This window comes from Peromyscus californicus, unplaced genomic scaffold (assembly GCF_007827085.1).
Source record: "Peromyscus californicus insignis strain IS unplaced genomic scaffold, ASM782708v3 Scaffold_10__1_contigs__length_136768540, whole genome shotgun sequence".
NCBI classification, from domain to species: domain Eukaryota; kingdom Metazoa; phylum Chordata; class Mammalia; order Rodentia; family Cricetidae; genus Peromyscus; species Peromyscus californicus.
The window spans coordinates 1,548,049-1,556,276 of NW_026294391.1; positions in this window are offsets into that span (position 1 = coordinate 1,548,049).

Below are 8,228 nucleotides of genomic sequence, written 5' to 3' on the forward strand. Positions count from 1 at the left end.
CAGCTTTTTCATGAATTCATACCACAAACGTTGGGCGCCAGATGTAGATGTAACAGTCTTATTAAATAAGAAACACAGAGCCAAATGCAGAGTTAAAAGCACAAGAGGTCAGAGCAGTAGCTAAGAGCTGATATTAAAAAACCTTTCTTATCCTTCGCTGCCACTGTTGTCCTTCCCCTCAGAAAGAGACCTACTTCCTGTGTATCTGTCTTTTTATTGACTTTCTGTTCTGCCTTCTCATTGGTTGTAAACCCAACCACATGACCTCCTCGTCACTGCCTGTCTGTACAGACCTCCAGGTCTTCTATGGTTGGTATTGAGATTAAAGGCTTGTGTCTCCATGCTGGCTGTATCCTTGAACACACAGAGATCTGCCTGTCATGTGATCAGGATTAAAGGTGTGCACCACCACCGCCCGGCTTCTGCTATGGCTTGCTATTAGCTCTGACCCCCCAGGCAACTTTATTTATTAACATACAAATAAAATCACATTTCAGTACAAATGAAATATCACCATACCCAGTCTCAATTTTTGAGTAGGTCTTTTTTTTTTTTGACTCTTTGTTTTTTGAGTTCTTTGTATATTCTGGATATTAAACCTCTGTTAGATGTATAGCTGGCAAAGATTGTTTTGCATTCTGTGGGCTTCTTCTTGACCTGGTTGTTTCTTTAGAAGAGCAGAAGATTTTAGTTTTCTTGAGGTCCCACTTGTCAATTGTTGGCCTTAATGCTTGCACAAATGGAGTCCTATACAGAAAGCACTTTCCCACACCTATCTCATGTAGGGTACTGCCCATGTTTTCTTTCAGCCTTTTTTTTTCAGTATTGCAGATCTTTGATACATTTGGAGTTAGTTTGTTTGTTTTTTTTGGTTTTTTTTTTTTTTTTTTTTTGGTTTTTCGAGACAGGGTTTCTCTGTGTAGTTTTGGTGCCTGTCCTGGATCTCACTCTGTAGACCAGGCTGGCCTCGAACTCACAGAGATCCACCTGGCTCTGCCTCCTGATTGCTGGGATCAAAGGCGTATGCCATCACCACTTGGCTTGGAGTTAGTTTTTGTGCAAGATGAGAGATCCAGGTCTTCTTGCACATGGACATTCAGTTTTCCCAGCACCATTTGTTGAAGATGTTTCCTTTTTCTCCAACTTATGTTTTTGCCATCTTTGTCAAACATTAAGTGGATGAAGTTATGTATACTCATGTTTGGGTCTTCAATGTTTTTTCCCATTGCTTGACATGTCTGTTTGTGCCTGTACCATATTGTTTTTATTATTATGGTTTTGTAATATATCTTAAGATCTGGAATGGTAATTTATCCAGCATTGTTCTTTTTGCTTAGGATTGTTTTGGCTATTTTGTATGGTTCCATATGAATTTTAGGATAGCACTTTCTATTTCAGTGAAGAATGCGATGGGGATTTTGATTGGAACTGTTGTGAATTTGTAAATAGCTTTTGGTCGAATGGTTATTTTCACAATATTAATTCAATCAATTCATGATCATGGGATGTCTTTTGCTACTTCTTTCTTCAGATTTTTAAAGTTTATATTACAGAGGGCCTTCATTTCCTTGGTCAAGTTTATTCCTAGATACTTTCTTTGATGCTATTGTGAATGGAAGTCTGTCCATGATTTCTTTCTCTGTATGCTTGTTGTTAATATTGTAGCAAAGGTATTAATTTGTGCAGGTTGATTCTGTATCCTACCACATTGCTGAATTTATCATTTCTAGAAGTTTTCTGGTAGAATTTTTGGGATATCTAATCTATAATAAGTCATCTGAAAATAGGAATTGTTTGACTTATTTCCCTATTTGTATCCATTTAATTTCCTTCTCTTGCCATATTGTTCCAGATAGTGCTTCAAAAGCAATATTGAAAAGGAATAGGGATAGTGGATATTCCTGTCTTATTCCTGACTTCAATGGGATTGCTTCAAGCTTTTCTCCATTTATAATGATCTTGGTTGTGGGTTTTTCCATATATAGCTTTATGATGTTGAGGTATGCTCCCTCTAGCCCTGCATTCTCTATGACCTTTTGTTTTGTTTTATTTTTGTTTTTGTTTTTTTGAGACAGGGTTTCTCTGTGTAATAGCCCTAGCTGTCTTGGAACTTATTTTGTAGACCAGGATAGCCTCAAACTCACAGAGATCTGGCTGCCTGTGCCTCCCGAGTGCTGGGATAAAAGCATGGGCCACTACTGACTGACGACCATTGTTTATGACTTTTATCATGAAGGCATGTTGGATTTTGTTAAAGGCCTTTTCTATATTGATTGACATAATCATGTGATTTTTTTCTTTAAATTTATATATGTGGTTTATTACATTAATTTTCTTGTGTATGTTAAACCATCCCTGAAATTCAGGGATAAAGTCAACTTGGTCATGGCGGATAATCATCTTGGTGTATGTCTGTATTCTGTTTGCAAATATTTTATTGAGCATTTTCAGTCTGTGCTCATGTGGGATATTGGCCTGTTATTTTCTATCCTGGGGCCATCCAGTGTCAATCTTGTGGCTCTCCAAACTCTTCCGTCCAGGAAATGGGACTATTAGTTGCCTGGGTTATTATCTAAAAGCTGGCCAGAATCAGACTGTGGTGCTGCACTCAGGACTGCTTATTGTTCCTGCTTTGCCCAGTATATTCTAAAAAGACACAGTACCCTCTTTGCAAGTTTCCAGCTCTATGTCTGTGGGCCTCCCCTCTCCTCTCTTTCCTACGTGAGAAATAGGGGGTGAGGGTCTTCATTTCTTTTCCTGTTGCTGTGACAAAATACCTTTAAAAAAGCAACTTGAGGGACAAGTTTATTTTAGCTCACAATTCAAGGTGTGATGGCAAGGAAATCAAGGTGCTAAGAGCTGAAAGCAGCTGCTTATGCGGCATCCACAATCAGGAAAGAGAGAGGGAGGAATGCACCTGTCTCTATTTTAGACAGTCCAGGACCCCAGGGATTAGTCGATTTACATTTAGGATGTGTCTTCCCATATCGATGAACACAAGCAACACAATACACCAACAAGCACAGGCACAGCCAGATTTACCATTCATAGCAAAAGCAATAGCCAGAGTATTGGCAGCATGTTCAGATTGGTTTTCCACACCCCTCATCTCTCAAGGGGGTGGTGCAGATAGGTGCATGTGCATAGCTGCACATGTTATAGCTGGGTTATAGGAGAGGAGCACTGAGGTGGGATTTGTTCTGTTATCATGAGCAGGTTTTGTGTAGGAGATATTACACCATTTCTCAAGGGAGCTCCCTGAGAAATGACCTGGGTAGTGGGTAGCTTTGCATTTTTGGTATGCTTAGCAACCTCAGGAATTTTACAGATTGTCATTTTTAGAAGACTGACTAAGGTGCTGAGGAGATAGCTAAGTTGGTAAAGTGCTAAACTTATAAGCATAAGGACCTGACTTTGATCAGAACCCACTTCAACAGCCATGCACGGTGTGTATTTATAATCTCTGCACTGAGGAGTTAGAGACAGGTACAGAGCCAGCCTAGCCTACTTGGTCAGTTCTAGGCCAACAGAGACCCTGTTGTTTTTTCTTTACTTTTCTTTATTTTTATAGTGTTTTTCCTGCATGTCTCTGCACCATGTACATGCCTGGTGTTTGAGGAGGCCAGAGTCACAGAGGGTTGTGAGTTACCATGTGGGTGCTGGGAATTGAACCCAGGTCCTCTAAAAGAACAGTCTCTAAAAGAGTATTCTTAACCACTGTGCCATCTCTACAGTCCCAAGACTCTGTCTTAAAACAAAAGAAAGCCTGGTGGTGGTGGCACATGCCTTTAATCCTAGCACTCAGGAGGCAGAGGCAAGCAGACCTCTGTGAGTTGAAGCCCAAACTGATCTACAGAGTGAGCTCCAGGACAGCCAGGGCTACAGAGAAACCCTGTCTTGAAAAACAAAACTTTTTGTCTTTTAGGTTTATCTATTCTATTTCATGTGTGAGAGTGTTTTGCCTGCATTTGTGTTTGTGCAGCATGTGTGCGTGTAGTGAGGTCTGACCATAGAGATCAGAAGAGGGTATCAGATCCCCTGGAACTGGAGTTACAGATGGTTGCAAGCTACCATGTGAGTGCTGGGAATTGAACCTGGGTCCTTTGTAAAAGCATCAAACATTTTTAACCACTGAGACAACTCTCTGGTCCTGTTCTAGTTAGCTTTAACCATCAACTTGACACAGTCTAGGCTCACTTGAAAAGGGAGTCTCAACTGTGGGTTGCCCAGATCAAATTGGCCTGTGTGCATGTCTATGGGGGATTTCCTTGATTTTTAATTGATGTAGGAGGGCCCAGCCCACTGTGAGGAGTACCATTTCCTGGGCAGGTGGTCCCGGACCTATATATAGCAAAGCTAGCTAAGCATGAGCCTGAGAGTGAGCCATCAAGCAGCCTTCCTCCATGCTTTCTGCTATATCCTTGGCTGTGAGTTCATTCCCTGTAGTTGGAGAATTTTTCTCTAGCTCCCGCCAAGTCCCACCAGTCCCAGAGCCCACTTATAAAATAAACACACAGACTCTTATACATTATTTAAACTGCTTGGCCATTAGCTCAGGCCTATCATTGTCTAGCTCTTACTCTTATATTTAGCCCATTTCTATTAATCTGTACTTTGCCACGTGGCTCATGGCTTATCGGTACCTTACATCTTCCTTGTCCTGGCAGCGGCTCCAGGCAATCTCCTTCTCAGCCTTCCTGTTCCCTCAATTCTCCTCTGTTAGTCCCGCCTATACTTCCTGTCTGGCTACTGGCCAATCAGTGTTTATTTATACAGAGCGATATCCACAGCACTTTTCCTTTTCTTCTTTTTTTAAAAAGGAAGGTTTTAACTTTAACATAGTAAAATTACATATAACAAAACAATTATCGAGTAAGAATTACAGTTATAATATTAAAGAAGATATCTTATCTATCTTATATTTGTGAGTTTAAGGTTTTATATCTAACTTATCTTTTATCATAACTAAGGAAAATTGTATCTAGCTTCAACTACATCAAAGACCTCAGAAGGATATAATGCTACCTGAGAAATGGGAGAAGGATGCAAGCAACTTTCGGGAGTCTTGCATGGTAGACAGAGTCAGCTGGCAGTCTGGACAGTCATCTAAAGTTTTCTTGTAAAGTTGGGGCATCTGTCCTCAGCCCACAGGGCTAGAGTCTCTCAGTCATTTTTCTCTGTGTCCTGTAGAATGTCTGGCAGTATTTTTTTGTGAAGCAGGAACCTAAAGGACCATTTTGTCAAGCAAAATTTAGTACTTCCTTCTCCTAAGTAGTCTTTTGGTCGGAGTGTTTTGTTGAAACAGAGAAGCAAATTAGACCAATAATTGACCAGAAAAGACACAGATAGTGCAGAGGCATTAATGCTTGTCATGGGTGGAGTTCCACCACTAGAGAAAGGGGCTATAGTCTGTGTCCCACTAGACCGTGTTTCCAGATTGACGGTCCTAGACTGGAAAGTTGGGCTAAACTGGAGGCTTTTCCTAGATGTCTGTTCTTCAGAATTTTCAGAATCCTTCACCACGGTCCCTAGAGCTCCTTAGCCATTCCACTGTGCTCTGACCCACCTTTATGGGCAGATGTGACTTAGCACCCTAGGCACCTGAATTAGGGAGAGATACCTTATTTTATGCTTCTTAGATTAGATCTCTTGAGGGTTCACAATGAAGTTCTTTTTGCCCTCTTTGGAGTCTGGGTGTGTGACAACTCTGGCTGAATTTCCTTGATTGAGGAATCAAGTAGAGATGACATAATATGTGGACAAGAGGAGGTAGGTAGAGGAGACAAATCTGTGCTTCAGATCTACCATGTTCCCTCAAAAGTCCCAATGAGGAGGCCTTTGTAGGATGGGCTTGCTTTCCACAGCTCCTGACCTGTATGTGCAGGGACTAGATCCTTATTTACATGCCAAAGACGGAGAACTGAGCTAAAGCTGGACCTCCATCTAACTCCAGACTAACTGCTGGATGGCACACACATAGGACAACTGAACAACACTATAAACTTATGAAAACTGAATTGACCTTGAAACCACAAGTGCATGAAGTTGTGGCTAGAAGCTAACTCTATAGATTGCCTACTGAAACAAACATGTCAACATTCTTCTTGGGATTTTCACAAGAACCAGTCTCATAATATAGTATTCAAAATGCCCAGGAAACAATCCAAAATTACTCAGTGTACAAAACAATGAAATGGGGAAAGATTACCAACTCAAATGGGGAAAGATTACCAATAGAGGTCAAGAATGAGATCATGTAGATATTGGAATTATCAGCAGTTATTATAAAATGATTGAAAAGGCAATCATGAAAATTCTGAGGAGAAATATTAAAATGGGTTGAAGAACACTCAGTAGTAGAACACTTATCTAGCATGCTCAAAGACTTGGTTTCCATCCCCAGGATTTCAAAATAGACATTATTTGAGGCAGATGCGGTGAAGTATGCCTATAATCCCAGAACTTGGGAGACTGAAGCTGGGGGCTCTTGAGTTTGATGCCTACCTGGGATACCTAGCAAGACTCTGTCTGATTCACGGTGCACATCTTTAATCCCAGCACTCAGGAGGCAGAGGCAGGGGGATCTTTTTGAGTTTGAAGCCAGCCTAGCCTGATCTACACATTAAGTTCCAGACCAGCCAGAGCTATACACTGAGACCTTCTGTCAAAACAAAACAAAAGCAAAAAGAAACATTAACTCTATAATTTAAAGTCCATAAAGCACTCATTAAAAATTATGCAAGATTGGAGAGATGGCTCAGTGATGAAGAGCACTGGCTTCTCTTCCCAAGGACTGGGGTTTGATGCCCAGAACCCACGTGGCAGCTCACAACTGTCTATAAATCCAGTCCCTGCCGTAGCCAATGCTCTCTTCTGGCCTCCACAGGCACTAGGCATTCATGAAATGTCAGTGAGCGTGCGAAAACACACACACACACATACACACACACACACACACACACACACACACACACACACAGAGAGAGAAAGGACACAGAAGAACCTTCTAAATCTAATGGACATTTAGAGAACATTCTGCCCCAAACAGAATACATTTTTCTCAAATGCATATTGATCAGTGAGATAGTCTATAACCTGGTTCATAAATTCAACTTCAATGAATTTCAAAGAGTTAAAATCATAGAAAGTGTGTTCTCTAGAGTATTAAACCTAAAATCATTGTCAAAGACCACAACAGTAAACTCTCTGAGCATTTGGAAATTAAACAACATACTCTAGGGCTGGCAAGATGGCTCAGCTGTCCTTGCCAGTAAGCCTAACAACCTGAGTTTGATCCCTGGGACCCACATGGTGGAAAAAGAGAACAAACTTCTGGAACTTGTCCTCAGATCTCCACAAGTGCAATGTGGCATATGCATGTGTGCACTCACACACACAGTCAACGAATAAAAATGTGATACAATTTTTAAAATGGGCTGGAGAGATGGCTCTGTGGTTAAGTGCACTGGATAGCCTTCCAGACGACTTGCATCCAGTCCCTGGCAGCTACATTTCCCTCACAACCATTGGTAACTTGAATTTCAGGGAATGTGACATTCTCTTCTGGCCTCTGCAGACACCAGGCATTTAATTATGCATGAAAAACCCATAAAATAAATATAAAATATAATCTATTTGACAAAGAGAAAATGAAAACTATTTGGAATGGAAGAAAACTGAAAACACAAGCGGAGCATGATAACAGGCACTGAAACAGGAGGAGCCCTTGAGCTGTGATGATTTAGGCCAGTCTGAACAAAATAGCTTGACCTTATCTTTTTCCTGGAACTCACTCTGTAGTCCAGGCTGGCCTCAAACTCACAAAGATCTGCCTGCCTCTGCCTCCTGAGTGCTGGGATTAAAGACATGCGCCACCACCGCCTGGCTGCTAGATCCTATCTTAACACAACTGTGGGTTCAAACTGTTCCGCTGGTTAACTTTGTCAAATATTTACAAAAAAATAAGCAACAATAATTATATACAAACTCTTCCAGACACATGCAAGCTCTGTATGCTCAAATCTATGAATAATTAGTGAGACATGCCATGTTCTGAAATCAGTGCCAAAGACCAAAACTCTGAGCACTGGAAAGTGTAACGATGCTGGGATGTTTAGTCTATTGTCAACTTGACAGAACTTAGAATAACCTAGGAAATACACCTCTGGGAGTAGGTATGAGGGTGTTTCCCACTGAAGGTTGAAAACCCACCATGAATGTAGGTGGAA